The sequence below is a fragment of the Lichenostomus cassidix genome, chromosome 2 (assembly GCF_008360975.1).
Source record: "Lichenostomus cassidix isolate B80296 chromosome 2, HeHo_3.0, whole genome shotgun sequence".
Taxonomy (NCBI): Eukaryota; Metazoa; Chordata; class Aves; order Passeriformes; family Meliphagidae; genus Lichenostomus; species Lichenostomus cassidix.
The window spans coordinates 66,848,156-66,869,012 of record NC_139482.1 but is presented as its reverse complement, the minus strand read 5'-3'; the positions used below and the strand labels follow the sequence as shown (position 1 = coordinate 66,869,012).

At 41.2% G+C, this 20,857-nt stretch overlaps 1 long non-coding RNA gene across 1 annotated transcript in view; it reads right to left on the bottom strand.

Annotated features, from left to right (window-relative positions):
* Positions 1-1,843: 1,843 nt before the first annotated feature.
* Positions 1,844-20,857, bottom strand: part of LOC146441551 (uncharacterized) — a 74,952-nt gene continuing 55,938 nt past the window's right edge. Inside the window, exons 3-4 of the long non-coding RNA XR_014849958.1 lie at positions 3,006-3,144; positions 1,844-2,015 (exon numbers count right to left, since the gene is read on the bottom strand). This is a non-coding gene — a long non-coding RNA (uncharacterized LOC146441551). The remainder of the gene's footprint in view (positions 2,016-3,005; positions 3,145-20,857) is intronic.

Sequence of the window (20,857 nt, the reverse complement as noted above, 5' to 3'; positions counted from 1 at the left end):
GTTCAGACTCCTCATGACTAACTACCTTTCATACTCAGGACAATCTCAACTGGAATAAACCCAACAGAGTGTGGAACAGAGGATGGGTTAAGGCCCTGGGTGTTTTCTTTGAAATATTAGTTACAGTAGGAAATTAATAAATCAATATTGGATTGCAAAGGGCTCCATGCAGGGACCATGGGCCAAATTATCCTGGCTGTAAGAGACACACTGAATGAAATTCTTAATGGGAGTAAGTATTAAAGTTCAAGGGAGACTCACCCTAAAATTTGCTCTTTGTTGTGTCTTTTGTTTTACTATAAAGAGGCCTGGTCCGCCTTGTCAGACTCAAAAGAATGTTATAGCCTCCAGGATGATTTGGATGAAGGCCAAGGTGCTTATAGAAGACATAGACCTTCTACAAGCAAACACATCCATTTCCTGACTTCTTCTCCTATTGGCATAATGTACCTGGAAGCAACTCAGATGGAAACCACTGGCCAGATGCATTGGCTTTGGCAGCAGGCAGACAGCCATGGTCACCACCCTGATACAAGCCTGGGGAATCAGGACTGCTCCATGCACAGACCCCCTGCACAGCTGAACTGAGGAGCAGCTGGACAACCACTGGGGCAGAGATCAGACGCACTGTCTAGCAAGGCTGCCAAAAAGCCCCAGATCTTCCACACACAGATTGCACATTAGTTTTGCCAGGTATGCCAGACCTAGGCAAACTCTATGAAGCCCATCAGGTTAGTGAGAGGAAGGCTACAACATAAAGCTTCCCAACCCTGATGTTACCAGAAGATACCAGCTTCCTCACCTGGGTAAAATCAAGCCAACAGGTCTTGCAGCAAACTGCTTTGCATCTCGAGAAAATACAGGCACAATTGCTTGTCCACCCAATGCTGTTCTTACTCTCTTTTCTCATCATGGAGAGGCAGCACTCCTGGTTATTATTCCACCTGCACTAGTTTCTTCTGCTCTCTCCCAAAGTAGGTCACTGCATAATGTTCTCTACACCTCTTATCATCTACTAATTTTCTGTATAACTCTCCTATTCTCTCCAGGCTGTTTTTGCCCCACTGAACTCAAAACCCACCCTTTCTGATTGCAAGAGTAGCAGCATGTCGCTGTTGAGCAGCTAGCAGAGTAAGGAAGTCAGTTCTCAGTGGCAAGAAGGAAAAAGCCTTTATTGTTTTGATTTCATCATATATATAGAGTTTTCAAAAGTCACCCAGATTGGTCAGTCAAAAACCTCCCCCTAGGCCTGATTGGCCAGGTCTGCACCGTCCAAGTCTTGGGACACTGTTTTTAATAACATCCAAACCTTATCTTTATTTATAAAACACAAAAGGATTTCTCATGCGAAAGACCTGTGCTAGCCACAGCAGCAGGCCCCAGATGTGCCAGCCCCTTGGCGTTCATAAAGAAGTAACCCTTGAGCTCTGCTTGCCACACAGAGGTGCAGAGGTTGCCTCTGCAGAGTAGAATTGGCACCTGAACAGGACTGTGTCTGAGACATTTCTCCTCCAGCATCAGCTGTACTTACCCCAACACGGAAAGAGCAAATGAGGTCTCAGTGAACCCAAATCAAACATCCTGTTTCCCAGGTGCTTTGAGGGGCCATATGATTGACTGAAGGTATTTCATTGTGGCTGAAAGTAAGAGTAACATCCCCTCACCAAGAAAAAGGCACTACACCTTCAACCACTTCATGTGTTAATACTTGCTGCCTGTGCTTTCACTAAACCTCCAAGCTCATTAGAGCTTAAATGCTAACTCCAGAGAAAAGCCCAGAACACAGAAACATGGCAGGGAGACATCACAGCTTTAATCCTTCATAGGATTAGGTTGTTTAAATTTGATGAGATAGAAGGAAAAATAAAGGATACACATGAAAAGACACGTGGTTATATCACCTCAGCAGTTCCATGAGTGTCTTTTCTTGTACTCTTTTCTTCCTTTTCTTTTTTTAACATTTCTAGAGGTCTCAAGTGAGTCAAAATGTCCTTTACTCTCATGCAGAAGAGGAGCTGCAAAACATGTCACGGAAGTCACATCTTTGAAGAGCCAGGCACAAAAACCAGATTCTGCTGTGGCATTAAACATAAATTACACAGCACAGACCCTGAGCTTTCCTGTAGTGCTGGCACCTTGCTTTTCTTGTGTCCAAACAGGCAAGCAATGCCTGGATGTGTGTTGTGCAACCCATTGTCCATTCTCCAGGGGAAGGAAAAAAAAACCCTGGGGCAGAAAAGTTCATTTAATAATTGAACAACAGAGAGAAGGAGCTGGGTGAGAATCACTGGCATAAGACATGGGAAAATAAGAAGCCGAAAGGGAAGTATTTTGCAAAGTGCTTTGAGTGCCTGGGAGTGGTCAAAGAAAGTTGTGCAAGACTAAAAAGCAGGAAGAAACATGTAGTCTCTACATGGGTGTGTATTGGGAGAGGAAACAGATGATAGCAAAAGACACAAACATTTGTCAAATAGAACAACTTGAACTCCATAATTTTATCTATATACATAACTTTTAATTTCCCCTCCCCACCATGAGTTTGACTGGATCACTCAGTCCAAAATCAGACCTGAGTGCTTATATCTCACATTTATGTAAGTGACCCTTTACTCATAGATGTTGGGCATACAACCTTCCCTCTTGATAGGCAGTAGATATTCACTATTTGTATTCATTGTTTTTCCAATTAAACTGAATGTAAGTGTTCATCTGTAAAAATCTAACCTAGAGGTTTTCATTCCACTCCGCACCAATAAAATGGATGCAAGGAGGAGGTTCTTCAGGGATGAGTGCAACAGTGAGCTAAAAAATAGCTGGATTTATCACATCCTTCTTCTCTTTTTAATTAGGGAAAAATTAGAGGAAAGACACTGGAAGCAAAATCAATTTGCTGCACTTGATTTGGCTTTTTGTTTAGTGACAATTTGACTCCTAGGACCCAATTATCTCTGGGGAAATAATTTCTCTTACTTCAAGGCAATTTCTCCAATAGAGAACATACCTACCTTTCTTTCTTGGGTGTGTGAGCGTCCCTGCTTTGTTGTCTGAAATATCTTTAATTTCAGGGCATTATTCCATTGGCCTTCAAACAAGATCTTCAAAGTGAGGAGCATTTTCTCTATACAACTAAGCTTCTCTCCATACCTATAAAAAGATTTAAAGCAAATTAGAAATTACTTTATCAGCAAAACACCAAAGAAAAGACGTTTGGATTATACAGCATTCCGATTAGAAGAAAGAGCAAAGAAGACACAGTGACTGATTTGAAGTCTATGTGACAGAAGAAGAATGATCTTTCATCAGACCCATAATTCATTAATATAACTCCCCACCTCCCATCTGGAAGCCAGTCATATTACTAGGGATCATGTATATCAGCACAACTATTCAAATATTCTTAACCCAAATTGTGATAGAAAAACATAATTCATTTCTGCTTTTTTTCCTTTACCCCACAAGAGCTTTAATGTTATCTGAAACTTACATCAAAATAAATTTTGAGGACCCTGATTGCAGGTTTAGTTGAATCTAAGCTGTTTGGAATTTTGTTGGGCTTCTCGTTTTCATCCCATGTATTCCTCTTTAAGATTTCCCTCTGGAAACTAACCCAAAAACCATTTCTGTTTTTTGGGGGGTGTTCTTTTTGAGGATCTTAAAAGTCATGTAAGAAAGATGAAATGACCATCAATAGTTCCCAAGGGGAAGACTGGAAATAGATCTTAATGCATCAGCTTTTCCCACACATTCAAAACCCACATGAAAAGGGGAAGCCCACGCAGTAAAAGCCCTTATGAGCTTGTGCACCACTTAAAAATTTAAACAGTCCTCTAATGGAAAAAGATAACCTATTAAAGGCAAGAGTGCCCACCTAACACGGTGTTCACACTGCTACACTGTTGCACCTCTCTATTTTCCTATTAAAGTCCTTTCTGCTTTTTTTATTTGTGTAGTACCAACTGTGAAGCCAAACAAAGGTGGTGTTTCCCAGGATATGCCTCAGTTTCCTTGCTTGCCTGTGCCGAGGGAACTGGGAGACACACATATGTGACTGCTAGGCAATGGGAATGAAATGCTGACAGCCTGCCAAGAGCAATGGGAGCTGATCCACAGGCACTGTCTTTCAGAACTCTTCAGTCTTTTGTAATTTGTATATGCTAATCCAGCTTTCCTCTTCCAATGTGGGCAGCCCTCTCCTTCAAATTTTTTTCTGATTAGCATCACTTGACCCTAACCACGGACCAACCACGATGAAGAAACTTCTGGAAGGACAAAATCCACACCTCTCTTTACCCCGATAATCCCCTGAAGGAGTATAATCCATAGCAAGGGAATACACAGCTACTAAAGAGTAGTTGCTGTAACTGCAGCCCTCATTCTGGTGAAATGTGGCCTGGAAGACAGCGGGAACACTCATCTCAACTGAACAATCAAGAGAGGATTTCCATGTGAGCACATCCACCTTTCATTCTGGAGGCAGGCTGAGAGCTCACATGCAGGGAGTTACTGTGGCACAAGTGATGAGTGACTCCATCTTGGTGGAAAACCAGCACAGGACAACTGAGCCCATCCAACATTTTGCTGCCACTGTTGAAACATGGAAGTCCCACAGTCCCTATGTCACTCCTAAACACACGGTCTTGCTTACCTACCACTAGTTCTGATGCTTGCTGGGTGCTTCTGGGAATCAACATAATCCAGAAATCCAGCAGCAAGTTATCTCAGAAAAAAGCAATATTGGTTTCTTCCAGGATAGAGACACAGTTGCTTCAGTAAAAAGTTTTAGGAGCTGCAGACTTAGCATGAGACTGCACAGCCAAAAACATGAGCCGGAGTAGGGAAAACAAGAAGGAAGAGGATCTCTCCCACTCAATAGATATAAATTGTTTGTAAGACTCACACAAGACACAGAGCTTTGGAATCACATAGATATTGTCTCCCATAACTACAAAGGCATCCAAGCAGAGTGGTGATGAAGGAAGAGTAAAAATTCTTTGGAGTACTCTGAAAGAAAAAGAGAAATGTGTATGAATAGAGTCAGAAATGTGTATGAATAGAGTTGTCCAAACATTTTTGTGGAAGAAAAATGCAGGGTGAGTATTTTAGTAAAGAGGTGATTTTAATCCCTTTTTTTGTCTTTTTTTTTTTTAAATCTGTTTACCATTAATCACAAACAAACATTTGGCACAAAGTATTGCCTTGTTAGTGATTCAGTGCCTTGATTCTTCCAGTGATGGGAAGCACTGAAATTCAGTGTTTACAGTCTGGATAACAAGCTGTCAAACAATAACTAGGAAAACTCCTAACCTTTCTAGGGAGGAATAGAAAAAGGAAAGGGAAGGGGAGAGGGAAAAGGAAGAGAAAGAAATAGATCATTATACAGCACAAAAATAGATCACAAACTTAATTCATTTTTGTCCTTTGCAGGTTCCTTTTCAAGTAAAAGATGTGACTTTTAAAAAGCCTGAAAGAGCACAGCTTTGCACTTCTCATAAAGACTTCTAAAAGACATTAACTTCCATGTGGCCCACAGCCTTTTCCTATGGGGGAGACATGAAATGATTGTGCTGCCAGTGAACACTGCTCTCACAGCCAAAAATCTCCCCCTGTAAGCAGGCACAGCTGGGTTTTCCCAGGAGCAGCGCACACAGGCCTCCTCTTACCAGTGCCACTGGTGAGGCATCGAGAACAAACAGCTGCTACCACCACACCAATGAAGTGGTCAGCCCTCCAGTCAGGGAAGCAGAGCTATGGGGGTAGAAATTGCATCATCCAACAGGATGTGCCTCCCCATACTCAGGAAAAACATCACAATAGCAGGCCAGAAACCGAGATGGATAGCCAGAAGTTTCTTTCTGTGTGCCTACTACATGGATTTATATCATTGTATGATTTCCTCCTCTCTTGGACCAAAGATGAGCTATGCAGCAGCACTCAGAGTGCCCACGGTGGCCTGCAAGTATTTATTATTTACTGCAGTCTCAGGAGGTCCGCACTAAAAGCAGCCCAGGGAAGCAGGCTATGTTTTATCCACATGGCCCACTTTCCAGCAGCTCTGTCAAGCACTTCTGTCACCAGCGACAGAGCTGACTAATGTTCAGTGAAGTAGGTGATGAGTTCCGTGGAACTAGCTTCCACAGGAAATTAATTTCCACAGAGAGGCTCTGGCTACTTGAACTTTGTTTCAAAAAGACTGTGTTTTATTGCAGTCTAAGTTAATGAAGAAAGGTAGCTGTCAGGTTGCTGCACTGTCTGCGTTATTTCCCAGCCATCTTTCTTACAGCGGCAGAAGCAGTGGAATGTGAACAACCACTGAAATGAGCTTCCATTTTCACTCATTTTGATGTTTCTCTTCCTACTGCCACATCTACTGCCCTACTATTACCATGGGAAATAATCAAACCTACTTTTAATACAATGCTGTACATATGGCACCTCTGCCAAAACCATTCTTGAGCAGAGGAACAGATTGCAAAAAGTACCACATGCTCAGCCTTCTGCCTGGGAACTTAGGTAGGAGATAACATCTATATAACATTCAGCACTCGATAGAAGCACCCAATCTCAAAAAAACCTTATTTTCTCCTGCTTTTATTCTTCCAGACTTGCTACAGTGAATCTCCCTTCAGGGTTTCCATCTCTCTGCTCCACGCTTAACCTAGTTGTTGCATGCTGGAAGATTTTGGAGGCCCTCAATTGAAACCTTAGTCCAGAGAGAAGGATAAAGATATTATTAAGTGCATCAATCTGAAGAATGTGTTCTCCATATTACATTTATACTACAAAATGTATCCTAAAATTTAGGATAAGCTGTTTCGTGTGCACCTGTGTACAGCAAGCCCTACATTCACACCCAGGTAGGTTACTGTTTCTAATAGCACTTACCTCAAACATCTCAGTTACAGCAGCTATTGGCTCTCAACATGTTCAAAAGCATGACTTTCTACATTTCAGTCATGTGGGATAATGTGGGAAAAATGCAAAAAGAATTTTTTACTGTGGAGTGGCTGCTATTCCACACTGTTAATCTTAGCACAGAAAATCAGGCGCACACAGCTCTGTTCGGGATCCTTTGCATGAACATTGCTGGAAAACACACTTTGGTGTGATCAGATCCTTCACAGTAGTCCTTCACCAAAGGAGTTTAAAACCAGCACAAGTTAAAGCAGACTTTACAAGATGGGATTTTCTTGTGTTTTTTATATTGCTGTTTCAAAGATAAAATGATGAAAAACATAAAGAAATTGAAGGTGCTTTAGTTTACATTAGTTTACATTTAGTTTACATCTCTTTGAGGCCTCATATGTTTGCAAAGAATCAGGTAAAGGCATGTACAAACTGTAAGGAATGCTCAAAAATACCAGAAACTGAGACACATTTAGGCATATGCCTAGTCATAGGCCAGAACAAAAGGACAAAACTCTCCGTCCTCTATTTTAGCTGGTCCAGGAAAGGTAGATACAAGACTAACAACTTCTCAGGCTTTATCTACATTTACTGCACTCTTTCATACACTATTTGACATGTTCGGCTAGATACCATAAAGATTTCCCATGCACTTCATTACCTGAAAAGCTTCTCAATAGTGCAATGGCAGGAATTTCTACAGTAAGACCCAAATGTGCAACTGCTCTCCTTAACATTTCAAGATCTTCTGATCAGTATTAAACTCAGCCATGGCTGATTCATTGAAGTGCATATCCAGCCTTTTCACCAGTGCTCCCCAGCTATTAACATTCAAAATTAATGCCTCAGTTTCTCATCCGACTGCTGTAGAAATAAAACAGGTTTTTTAACAATTATGAATTCTAAGGATATTTATTTGTTTTCAGATTTTTGATGTGGATGATTTTTGCTTCTCTAACTCTTCTACATGATCACCAACATCGTAATGTTACTTTTTAAAAACAGACACATGAAGGTCATGTGAAACAACATGATTCCAGAAGTCCATGTGATATAATCAAAATAAATTTATTTGTTAGCTTCACAAACTTGATATACAGTCTAGAGCAAAGAGTCAGGACTAGGCAAAGGCAGTCCTTGTTTTTTGGAGGAAGAAGGGGCAGCAGTGGGGTCAGAGATCCTTGCCCTCAGGAGTAGGGAAAACAGCAGGTATGAGCAGAACTGTGACTTCACATGAGCACCCCATGGTGGTGCAGGGGATGAGCTGCAACTTTTGCAGCAGTGGCGTGAGGTAAATAAGCAATACACGTGGTTCCTAAATTTCAATTGCAATGAAACTAGAAGCAAGAGCAGGAAGCCTCTAAGTGAGGGACAAAATATTGATTGTTTTCTTTGAGTCTAAGAAGTGGAAATGTGCATACAGACCTAAGTCTTGATGTCCCAAAAAACACACCAGATGCACACATAGTAAAACCCTGCTACACAAAACTAACTTCAGACCTGGGAAAGCTTCAGGGTACTATTATTCCAAGAATATATTTATGCCAAATAATTTATTCCTGCCCTAAACCATTTTAGCTGCAGAAAGCCGAAGGGTAGGGGACAGCAAAACTTGTTTTATAAAACAAAAAGAAGTTTTTCTTTTCCACTTCTAACTAGAAACATTTGACCAGTGTTGCTCAAAATAGGCTGTATTTACTTCCAAGAAAAAGATCAAGTTAGATTTTCACTGGCAGCATAAATGGTCCCAGAAAAAATATGTGAGTGACAAAAACAAAGTAAAGACCTGAAACGACACAGAGGACTAGTATCAAAATGCTTATATCACTTCAGCCTTCAAAGCTTTTGCTTTCTTTCTGCGGGTACATCTCATTTTCTCAGCATTTCACTGCAATTGCCATGAAGGTGGGATCTGTTCTGTGGGAGAATGGTGTCATGGCAAAAACAATTCCTAAGACTCTTACATCTGATGGGACAAGAGGTGCAATTCTCTAGGTGTAATATGCACCAGGCTGTAGTCCTGCTGCCTGCCTTGCTCTTCTACAGAACAGTGGTGGCAAGACAGTTCCCAAATATGATGTGATTCCAGCTGGCCACTGTAACCATGAAGGATGGTATAACATAACAGGATGCTATAACACAAACCTAGAGTAGAGGAGGGAATGAAAGCTGTGCTATTACCCTGGGTGGATCAGGGGTCCTTTTGTGTCAGAAGGAGGTGGAAGCATTGTGCATAATCAAAAATTAACACATGTCCCAGAAATTAATCCCCCATCATAACTGAAACAAAGCAGAAGTTCTCGTGTGTGTCAGTGTGTGTTTATTTCCATAATCTTACCCACATTCCTGTGCGGTGCATCAACTCTGGTCTGCACAGTGGGGGCAGGTCACACAAATAAAATCCCTGACATTTTGCAGGTCCTTTTAAAAGTCTGCATCCGCACAGGGACTGTGACAGCTGCTGGACCGACAACCCTGAAGCAGCACGTTGCTGCAGGTTGGAGCAGCTGTGGCACAGTGGGCAGTGCTGTGTGTCCCCTCTGCACCAGCCTGATGCAAAGGGACCACAGCAGGGGGGAGTCAGACTTAGAGCCAGTGCTTTAGCTCCTTTGCTGAAAGATGCCAAGTTTACAGTCATCAATTAATTTCATTCAGGGTCTCCCACCCGGGGAGGGGCAGGAGTCACAACCTCATGTCACCAGCTGGTGAGCAGGCACCACAAATTTGTACCAACAGTCAAGAAGTGCAAAGGCAGATTCTGCTCTCCGCTGCGTGAGTAGAGGACAGCTCTGATCTGCAAAGCAGCCTCTGCCTGTCCCTCCAATTGAAGTAGTTCAGAGCCTTTTTTCCAAGGAGACAAATGTTTCATTTGCATTTCCCTTTCCCACATTGGGCACTAGGAACAAACTGCTGACGGCAATCACACAGACTGTACATCACACAGTACTTCTGAAATCTCCTTTTGTGTGTTTCGCAATAAAAATACTATGAAAATCCACAGTAGCACAGGTCGTCCTCCAAGTCACAGTATTTGCTAAGTGAAGAGAAACACGCAAGGCCTAACATTGTGTCATCTGACTTCATGTTGGAAGCTTCCTCAGCACAGTAATTGGTAACACTTGAGTTCTTTTACAAAGAGTTGAAACTGCAGCTTAAGTGAAACACATCTGCTAGCAAAAATGTAAGCCATTTTTGAAAACAGAGTATATATTACAGATCTTGAATATACCATCATTGTACCCCTGTCCTTCTTTGAAAGATGGGTAAAGGAAAGGTTCAGACTTCCAGATCTAGATAAATGAAGATTTCACCATATAGCATGTACCAGTCTCCTATTGCTTCACCTGCCTCCCTCAGCCAGGACCTCATCCTCAAATTCCCCCTTGTCAGAAAGCCTGGATCCATTTCAGAAACTCTCTGCATCCAAGGGCCTGGAGGACCCCAGCCCTACCACAGCTCTTACCCAAGCTGCTGCCTGCCCCTCTGAAAGCAGACGGTAGCCACACTTTACTCTCTCACACAGAAGACATCTCCTGAGCTGGGCAGAAGAGCTACATTTCAATGATTTGAATTCCCAGGAAGCCCAGAAGTAGCTTCTTGTCCACCTGGGGGTTGGATGGCATTAAAAATAGTCACAGTCCATCTTTTCTTCATAAATGCATGGGTTTGAATCTTGCCATCTTTTCATTTGCTTCCAGCTCAAAAATTATCCCATCACTTTGAAAGCTAATGGAGAAATTGAAAGAATGCACACATCATACAACCCCTAATATCACCTGTGAGCAGTCATTTGGAAAGGAATATAAGAGAGCTTCTGGGAATCTGTGTCCAAGCAAGCTATGTCCCAAAGGGCTATTCGCATGCAAGTTTGAAAGGATGGGGCTGAAAATCAGCATAGGCAAAGGAATCTTTTCTTCAGAATAGTGCTTCTGTTGTGGAGGACTAAGGATACACTTTCAGGACTAATTTTGTAACATAATTTTCCTAAATATCATTTCACAGGAGACCAAGCACCCTGCATTTTTTAAGGAGATTTTATAGACTGTTGATCTTAATATAATCTCCCACAAAGGTTTATGGGGAGAGTTTTATTTAATACAGTCTGTGATCTGTATAAACATCACCATGGTTTTAGGCTTACCAAACTCTGAGCTGATCTGGAAATCGTGTGGGAGCTTTATTTGGTGTACTAAAGTAGCACAGTTCAAAGTATGATTTTATTTGCAGTAGACTGCAGGAATTAGGGATTAGTCATATGGGGATTTTAACAGTTGTGTAGTTATGAGAGGTGGACTCAATGGCTTTTGTCTTGTAAAATGTCACCAAACTGTCTTGTTACTTCAAATTACAAGATTAAGTAGTTAAACACTTAAATCCCCAAAGAAAGACTTGTATTTTTGTGATGGGGATGGCAGGAGAAAAGTCAAAAAGTATCTGCAAACACAATTCCACACTATTCACTATTCTTACAAGTAACTAGAAAAATGTCACTAAAGCTTCCAAATTTAATTTGCTCTCCATGACCCTGTGTCAGATTCATTCAGTTTACAAGTCAATTTCCTATTATTAATTGTCAGCCTTGAAAACTCCACTCGGGATCCACAAATCAAGTTGCGTCTTCTCATGCCTCCTATATCACCAGTAATGAAGATTCTGCCCTTTGTAATTTACCTGTCTGTGCTTTGGAGATTCAGAGCCAAATCCATCTTACTCCTGCAATGCCTGCGTATGCTGGCTCTGGATCTTTTCTAAGGAAGCACTTTTGTTTCAACAAGGAGGAGACTAGGACAGACATTTCCCAGATTGCCTCACTTTTTTCCCCTCCCCTCTCTGCAAACAACCTCAATGGGTTTTATACGTGTTTCTGGGGTGCTGAGAATATTTGCAATAGATAAGTCTTAAAATATTGGAAAAGATAAACTAAGTGAAGGGGGATGTGTAATTATCTGTTGTGTTGCCTTGATGTATTTATTGGCTACATCAGTAGAAGAGCAGGCAGGAGAGGAAAATAAAAAAGGATGGGGACAATGTGACCACTCCATATTGAAACTACACCAGAGTTTCAATATACCCTGCCCTCACTAGGTTTTATTTCGTGTGCACACAGGAACACAAGTTTTAGTGACATCAAACTCGACATTTTGCCACCAGTATCAACATGGAGCACTTGTCCTATTAGAAATCCATCCTTCTTCACTTTCTAGGCTTGGTATTGATTTAATTTGCCCAATCATGCAGTTTATTTAAGCTTGTACTTTTAGGAAAGTGATAGTGCTTTAGATTAGGAAGTGTCACTTGCTAGATTCACATATGGCAATTGCATGGTGAGTTGAAAAAGAAGCAATCAAGGGCTGTATGTGGGAGTATCTGATTTGTGCCTTGGAATTATTGCCTCTCTGCCAGGTATAAACGCAGAGACAGAACAAACTCTTCTAGCAAAAATATCACTATTTTTGACTTATCTCACATAACCAAGATCAGATGCCAATCATGATATCTCAGCCAACTCTAGACCCAGCATATTTAGACCTGTGTTATTCTGCCTGCAGTCCAGTTTCTGGTAATCCTGCTGACCCAGAATGAACCTCCAGGTGGGCAGAGGTAATCTCAACCCAGAAACTTTGTATTTACTCCCCCAAACATCAAAACGACTTCAAAGTCCATATAAGCTTACATTTTTGTCTCATATCACTTTGGAGAATGGAAAAATGCTAATGGTCCATGATTTCATTCCATTCATTCATTAGATTCTTGGGATGGTGGAGCCAGAAAGAAGAAAATCACCATGCAGACATTAAACAAATGCCACAGAGAGCTACAACCTGTTAAGAAAAGTCAGCTATGTAAGATTTCAGCACATATTAAATGTAGTTTATTCTCTACTGAACCAAGACTCTCCCTGCAAAACCACCTTTTCCTTAGTATGAAAGTGAACCTTATACAGGATATTTAAACAGTTGCAGTACTGAGGCCTCATATATGTTCTTACAATGTTTGCCACATCTCATTTTCCCCCTGCCCTTATTTGCAATTTACAGGGCTCTAAAATAGTCACTGTACTTCATTAAGTAGAGCAACACTTGTGTAACTTTAATTTCAGGGAACCCAAAAGCACCTGTCTTAAAGAATGCAGGAGAAGTGTGTCAGGGTAGGCACCAACCTCTGACACACCATGGCAGTTTTCATTTTCTCAGTCTTTTCAAACAGGTAGAGCTATGATGATACTCGTCCTCTGTGAGAAAATACAATTCAGCCAATAGTGTTTGGGACTTTCTCCCTTATCAGAAGGAGAAAACTTATCTTAAGAATTTACACTGTGAAGAATGGTAGATTTGCAGTCACAGGTAGAGACACCTTAGTACCTCTTATAAACTAGCAGGTTATTCAGTGATGCCACAACAATTTCTAGAAGTACAAAGGATAATAATCTGTTATTCTTGCTTCGAGAGGCATAACCCAGCCTTACCTTCCCGATTTCCAGCTACTAAACCCCTTAATCAGTGATGAGCTACCATCAAAGTAATCTATGTCATTATTTTAACTCCTTTCACATGTTTGGACTTGCCCATACACTGTGGCAGTGAGTTCCACTGATTACCAATCACTGAGAGAAGACTTCCTCCTTGAAGACCTCCAAACCTGTTCCCTCAGAGAATTTCACCAGATATTCTAACTTTGTAACAGCCCATAGCAGTTCCTTACTTACCTTTTCCATGATGTGCAGAGCAGACCTCCATGCCAGCCCTCCACTATCTCCCCACAGTCACATTCTCCACAGACTGGAGAATGTGACTTACTCTCACTCTACATAAGCAAAAACATCTATCATCCTTGCCCTTTCCTGAGCATTTTCCAGTCCTACTGCATCCTATTTGAGATAGTGTGATCAGAACTGCGTAGATTTATGTAGGGACATAATAATGTTAGATCTCTATTGCTTTTCTGATCATGTCTAGCCTTCTATCACGAGGTCATGAGGGAACTGAAATGATACTTTTTATAATACAGAGGCAGTATTTTCTGTGCCCCAGCTGAAACAGCTTTTGGTTACAGGGGATCCAGGCTCAGATGAATGAGAGGATGCCACCAATAAAAGCAAAAAAATAAAATGAAATAAAATGAGGCAGTCAGGTTAGAATTTATTTTAAAAGAGAAGATAGTGAGATAATAAAAAAGAAAAATGTATGCAAGCTTTCCTAGCACAGTGTTTCGGCGGGTTGGAAAAAAATCATATTTTATTTTCAAGCCATGATTTGAAAAAGCATCACTGAGGAAACCATACCAGAAATTCAGGATATGTCTATGCTGCACAATGCTAATTTACCAAGCTGAGCTCTGTGCTAATGCAGCTATATTGCTTACCGTACTTATAGCTAACTAGTTTAGGGCTCTCTCTGAAATCTCTTCACCAAATTGCACTGTGCAATAGAGAAATACTTTTTTTTAGTCTTCAGTACTGCAGGGCACCTTGAAAAGCCAGGTGTCACACTACTGTCTCCTTTACACCAGTAGAACAGTTGTTGTACTACCCTTGCAGACATAGCATATTAAACATACCTTGCAGGAAGACTCCAGCCAGGACAAGCTATGTAGCTTAAATGTGTCTAGATGAAGATGCCTACAAAATTCAACAGAAGTGCTCTCAGGCACAAGTTATATCCAGGCATATGGGCCTTGTGTAGCAGTAGGGCCCAAGGCCTATAACCCCCACCTTACTCAATGAAAATCACCCCTTCAGCAGAGCCTGTAGAAGACACTGTGCTATTGAGATGACATTGCCACACACTAATGGGTGTTGTACCTTAGATACAGCACCTTCCACACACTTGAATGCACCTTACTTGACACAGGCTCAAAACAGAACAGCTGGATTGTGCCTTGCCCAGTCAAAAATGCCCCTGGAACAGGGAGACTTACTACTTTGACCTAAAGCTCTTTCTGCCCATAACACAGCAACACCAAGTTGGGCACCGAGGTTTGTACTCACTGAGGGCCAAAGCTTTCTCCAGAGAGAAGTCCCGTGCTGTTACAGCCTCGTTGGTGCTTTTATCTACAGCCCTTAGCCACACACAAGCCCATAGGAGCAGCCCCACTGCCTTGTGTACAGTTGTCTGGTGTGTCCCCAAATCCATAGGGAAGAAAAAATCCTCAGGCTGCCAAGCCGCCTCTGACAGCATGCAGTGACACTCAGCACTAAGTGGTGCTTGGAGAGGACAGACCCAAATATTTCCAAGTAGCTCTTCACTGAAACAGGCACCAAAGAATCACAGCTCCTGGACACCAGACTAGCTATCTCCAAAGGCTGATCTGTGAGAAATGCAGTACTAAATTAGCAGCTGCCCATGAAACATGCAACTGACATGATGGCTGATGTATTTTTGGCCTGATTCCTGTCTGCCAGTTCCCTTCAGTGAATTTTCTCCTTAGCTAATTTTAACCAAATTTGAAAGAAGGGCTGGAGTATCATAGATAATTATATTTTTATAAGTTTCAGGGATCTGACAGCTGGAGAGAGAATAAAGACCAAAATTAGTGCTTTCTATTAAGGGAAAGCAGGCAGAATTCAGCCACTATATTCTAGCAAGCCTGAGACAGCCAACAAACCCATACACGTTTGGTGGCAGAGTAATATTGCTGGCATTTGCTCTTGCCAGAGCTGATAGTTTTGCAGTAGTGTATGGATCAGGAAACAAACTCTTAAGTGTCCATGTTTAATTATCTCTGATGTTGTCATAACAGTTTCTAAAATTTTGTGGAGGTATTTGTAATAGCAGAGCAGCAACTGAAATGAGGATTGTTTGTGAAGGAGCAGTCAAAAATATCTATTTTATTGTTGAAAAAATCCAATTATAACACCTCAGAAATTACTTTTATTCATCTGTTTTTCAACTTTAATCTTGCAGTTACTAGACGGTAAGATTGAACAGTGAAATCTGCATTTATTAGAAAAGGTATTCAAAGCATCTCAGGCCAATCTTCTGTTATGTTAAATGAAGGGAAATTGTGTTTTGCCTCCAAATTAAAAAGAAAAACAATTCTTGAGGAATAAAAATGTCATTGTTCAAGGAAGAGTAATAAAGTATGAATGCCTTTCCTTCAGCTGACTGTCTTTGTAAATGAGCAAGAACACAGAGGTCAATAAATTGTCATTACCCAAGCTTCATAAATCCTCAGTGGCTGGATTTTACCACATAGTTCAAGTTACAAGACCTTAGAAGAGGCCAAGAGTCATTTGGAGTATTTATAGGCAGAGATGAAGTCTCCAAACTTTTTCAATTGTTACTTGCAGGGTCACCAGGGGAAAAAAGCTGCTCCTGATGGAAACTGCTGGTTCTAAAACACAGCTCTCTGCACGTGAAACCATTAATAGAGGCCTTTGGTTACTCCGTATAATTAAAAGGTTTACCTGTTCATTATCAAGCACAGCTTTGCTAGCAGATCTGTTGCAAAACACAACCTAATTTTCTATTGCTTTTTTGGTTAGAAGTAGGGCCAGCACAGATACAAATAGCAAATATCCCTGAAACTTGAAGCACAACACAGAAAGGAAAAAAGCAGAAGAGCTGATTAGAACAGGAGGTAAAATATGACCATGTCTGCACTAAGTTGCATGAATCTTACAGGGACCTATCCAAGTACTACAGATGCATTCCTCCCAGAAGAATTCAGTCCCTACACTGCTGAACCATAAAGGATATATAGCAGCACAGTTTGAAAGGGGAAAAGCAGAATAAGAAAAAGAAAAAAAAAAAAAAGAACAACAGAATGTCTAGTATACACTGCAAAATTAAAAGACTGCTGAAAAGCACATTGTGCTTTGTGGAAAACAAGTCTCAACTTATCTGAATTGTCCTGTGACTAGAGCGTGAAGAAAATGTGTATGTTTGTGTGTATAATATGTACAGCATCTTGAAAAAATCTGGAAGTCTAGATTTAATTAACTGGCAGTGAAATTTGAGCTTCTGGGTGTCCTAACATCCTTAAGTTGGAAGCTTGTGTCACTTGCACACTTCAGATGATATTTAGTCCTTCACTCCCTTTGAGTAAAGTAAGCTCAGCTGGTGTCAGGCACTGTCTTACATGTTTCTCTCTGCAATGATCCCAAAATACAAGCAATAGCTTGCTATCCTTCTCTAGAAGGACAAAGAAAGAGGCCTCTCTGGCAATGTACAAATGTGAGAAAGCCACCATGACTGAGCTTTGAGCCAGACCAGAGGGGGACAAGGGACCATAGGAAAGCTGTTAATTAAGCACTGCTTCTACTATTAATAGGCTGATGGAGGGCATCATTATCAAAAGGAAACATGCATCACTTCAAACAAGCTGTTTCTTGTCCTTGCTTGGTTAACAAGGAAACCATTTGAGTATGTCAGGTGAAGATTATTATTACACACTGTCTTGGGATGTCCTTGAAAGCAGCCTATGAACTTAACAGACAGCATGTGATAGCATTCAGAGCATAGCTTTTACTGCTCCCATGCCTTTGTGCAGCTCTTGGTGACCTTGGATATTCTGAGCAGGGACACAGGAAGACCATATTAAGAAGAAATTATTAAATATTGATTTATTTTTTTTCCTGGCATTGGGTATCAAGATAAATGCCAGAAATTCATCTGTCCTGTTGAAACTGACCCAGAAAAGGTGCTTCATCAAGTTCAAGTCCATGGAAAAGGAGACAGGGACAATGAAGCAAGAAACTTTTCCATCTCACTCATCATAGATCACTCATGAAAACTCATGAAAGTGGCCCGAATATTGACACCACAACATTTCGCAGAGGGGACTTTGCAAGTGCTCAGGAACTTTGCTGATCCTACGTCTTGCAGTTGTCTGTCTTTCCACAGAGCTCTGGCCATAATATCTTAACCAGGAATTCTTAGGTCATGCTCAGTAACCTGCGCCATCTTTCTGCTCAGCTGGCCTATACTGCCATTTATCCGGCTTGCAGCAGCTTCTTCAAAGACAGCTCAAAATTAACATATCTTTGCATCAGATCTCAATCAGAAATCCTGAACTGTCTTACTTCACTAACAGCTAATAAAGGGGTACCCTTCAGCCATTTTCTTCCTCATTCACATCAAAATAACAAAAAAACCCCATGTTTCTTCCAGAGTTCACCACTGGATTTTAAGGCCAGTGACTTTGCCAAAAACTGGATGAGCTCCAGAGCTGAAGGCAAGGCGGGTGCCAGCACTTGTGATGGCATTGAAGCTCAGCTGCAGCTCAAACTAGGATACAGTCTTTCTGGCACCTCCAGTGCTACCGGATCCACTTTACTAAGGGAAGGCTGGAGGACATTTTAATGACTTATTCAGGCTGTAGTCAGGTTGTTCTCGGCTGACAATGCAACATAGTCCTTTGAACTAGGGCTTCAGCTTACCTATGTTTTTTCCAGAAAATTTGGAACAACTGACCCCTTTGGAAGAGTCATAGCCCAAGGGGGTTGTGAAGTTTTAGTCCTTGATTATTTAAGGACCTGACTGAGTAAAATCCTGAGTAGCCTGGTCTAACCTCACTGCCTATCCTACTTTCAGCAAGAAGTGGGACTACAGACTTCCCAAGATCAGTTTCAACCTGAATTGTCCTATAATCCTTTGAAAACATGGGAAACTTGTGAATAAAAAGCCTTCTGTGATTTTTCCCCACACAGAGTAAGAGAGAAAATTTTTTTCATAACTTAAAGAAAAATTCCTGTTTGCCCTGTGTCTTACTCCGAATTACTGGTATGGACTAAACAGCAGTCTGTTTAGACCTGGTGGACTGAAACTTTAGGATGGAAAGAGGAGAGAGCTCTTCAGTGACAGCAATTGGTGAAAAGAGAAGAACCCTCTTTGACAAATCCTGCTTAGTAATACTTGCCAGAGGAAGATTTCCATGGAAATCTGTTGAGGAGCACAGGGAGATACCTGGAAAGCACTGGGCTGAAGTAAGCTTAATTTTCTTGTGTGTTTTCATGTACATTTCAGTTTCTTCATTAAAGCAGATGTTTTCAGCTGGAAATGGGTCTAAAAGTCATTTTCACATACAAGAAAATAAAGGCAAAACTGAAGCTCATTGCACATGGGGAGAGGAGCAGCAGCTTGTAAATTTGTGGAAACTTAATTGCGGTATGGAGACTCTTGAGGGAGTTTTGTTTCTGAAAGTAGTAAAAAGACACTTGCTTGGGAGTCTTTATGGTGCATTACAGAGGCAGTATGGATTGTGTAAGACACTTCCTCAAACTCTTGCACAAAATCATGGAACTATGGAATAACTGAAGTACAAAAGAACCTCTGGAGGTAATCTAGTCCCACTTCCAAAGATGAGATACCACAGTGTTTCTGAGCAACTTCTTCCAGTGTTTGACCACCTTGCCTGTGAAAATTTTCTTCCTTACATCCAGCTGTAATTTCTCACGCTGCAGCTTGTGCCCATTGCCTCTTGTCTTTCCTCTGCTTCTCCTTGTCCATCGTATGCCCCCTACATGTCTCAGGAGACTCACTCCAACTTGCCAACATACCTCCTGTGCCAGGGACTCTGAGTTCAGCACAGTACACCAGACACGGCCCAACAGAAGCCACACAAAGGAAGATAAGCACCTCCCTTGACCTGATGGATAAGATCCTGCTAACACAGCTCTGTCTACAGCTGGTCTCCTGCACCACTCAGTGCAGGGCTGCCAGAGATGGAAGTAGCCAAGCAATTCTTCATTGCCTGGTAACAGAAATGTATCCACCCCATTCCATGTCCCTTTGGAGCCCCTACTGGCACCCTGGAAACATTGGAGAACAGTGGAAGGGGTCAGATCAGTTTACACTGAAATCTAAACCACATTTGATGGTTCTCACAGTCCAGGCTTCCTTAAGAGATGGACAAGCAAAGACATCAGCTGGCAGAACATACAGTAACCATGTCTGGTGACAAAAGTGACTAATGGGTGACACAGAGGGGTGCAGGATCTACTTTTTCAGTAAAAAAGTGAAATCTGCTATATTTACTCTTTCTTGCAGTCTGAACTCACTTAACTCATGGCTGAAGTACTGTAAAAACATAGTGTGAAATACTGGGAAATGTCATCTATGCTGCTGAGAAAACCTACCCTGAACCAAAATTTAGACACTGCCTTAAATAGCAGCTCCCATTGTAATTGCCCTCCCTTCACCGAGTTGTTCTAGAATGGCAATCATTCTTCTTTGTTCTCCTAGATCTTAATACAAGTTCATTAATTTGCTCTCCACTTTGAAAACTAACCAAGTGTTACTAAAAATGACCATTCAGGTACATTTTCTGTCATTTGCATTTGTAGCAAGTCATGTTTTGCCCTATGACTAGTTCTGTTTATTTCTGGGTTGACAGAAGTGGCAAATTCTGGCCAATAATATCTGTGTGCATCAAAAATAGAGAATGGAAGAGAGACAGTGAGAAGAGATTAGAGTACCATATATGCTCAGTAGCCACCCACATATGCCTGCACCCCCACAGAAAAGAAGCCTCACTCTACAAAAAGTTATTAAGTGTATTTTAAAGATCGACAGGTTAATTGCACTGTTTTGGAAAAACTTACTACAGAATCAGTTTCATTCTGTCATTACATTTTGTCAAATTAAAAATACGAGTATATTTTTTAAAAATCTGCTAGGAAGCCCAATAAAGACTATGATGGAGTCTAGGACACCCTCACATTCTTTTCCACACTGCCTGCTTTCATTGCACATCATGAATATTGGCATCAAGTTCCCATACATTCTAACTTCCAGACATTATCCTTCTTTTACAAGCTGGCTTTCACTGAGCACTTTGTATTGTAGGGTATGAGCCTGAAAAAACATGAAGATATCAGTCAAGTTTAAAGAGAATACAACATAAACAAAAACATTCCAAAACACACTCATAAAAAGTAGAGATAAAGCACAGAGGGTTTTAAAGAAGTCCAAAAGATTTATTTTCCCATACGTAGTTCTGAAGCATCTGGCAG